This window comes from Myotis davidii, unplaced genomic scaffold (genome assembly GCF_000327345.1).
Source record: "Myotis davidii unplaced genomic scaffold, ASM32734v1 scaffold281, whole genome shotgun sequence".
NCBI lineage: Eukaryota > Metazoa > Chordata > Mammalia > Chiroptera > Vespertilionidae > Myotis > Myotis davidii.
The window spans coordinates 1597602-1598136 of record NW_006293784.1 but is presented as its reverse complement, the minus strand read 5'-3'; the positions used below and the strand labels follow the sequence as shown (position 1 = coordinate 1598136).

Sequence of the window (535 nt, the reverse complement as noted above, 5' to 3'; positions counted from 1 at the left end):
GAACTTTGAGGCAAGTCCCAATACCAGTTTTATTTGATTTCTTAAGTGTGCTGTCTTTCTCCTTACCCCATAGATCTGCCAATTTAGCTGAAGGTTTCTGGGGGAGAAAGGTCTAATTAATGAACATTGCCTCAAATGGTGTCATAAATCCCCTCTATTTTTTTAATCCTAACTTTTAATACTGAAGCAATGATGAAGTTTTGGGTACAGGCACATAGGCTTTGAGACCTGTGAAAGCCAGTACATCTCTGTGGGGATTAGGTGAAGCATACAGGAACTTCCAGCTGAGCATAAAGAACATGTGCATATCCTTGGTATGACAGTATAAAATAAAAATGGGATTTTAGTTATTATCAGTAGTGATATTTAATGATATGTTATACTACAAGTAATTTTTGTTATATCCAGGAATTCAATCATTTATTAACCATTAGTCTTTCCCCGTGCAGTGTATGTTACTTAATGTTTGTTGAGTTGAATTGAATGAATCCATACCTTTGGAAAGCAGCCTCTTTATTAAATACTATTTTCAGTA

The 535-nt window shown here is 35.0% G+C and overlaps 1 protein-coding gene across 2 annotated transcripts in view; it reads left to right on the top strand.

The window, feature by feature from the left end:
- SNAPC1 (small nuclear RNA activating complex polypeptide 1) overlaps nt 1-535 on the top strand; it is a 24949-nt gene that overhangs the window by 6360 nt on the left and 18054 nt on the right. The window lies entirely within an intron of this gene.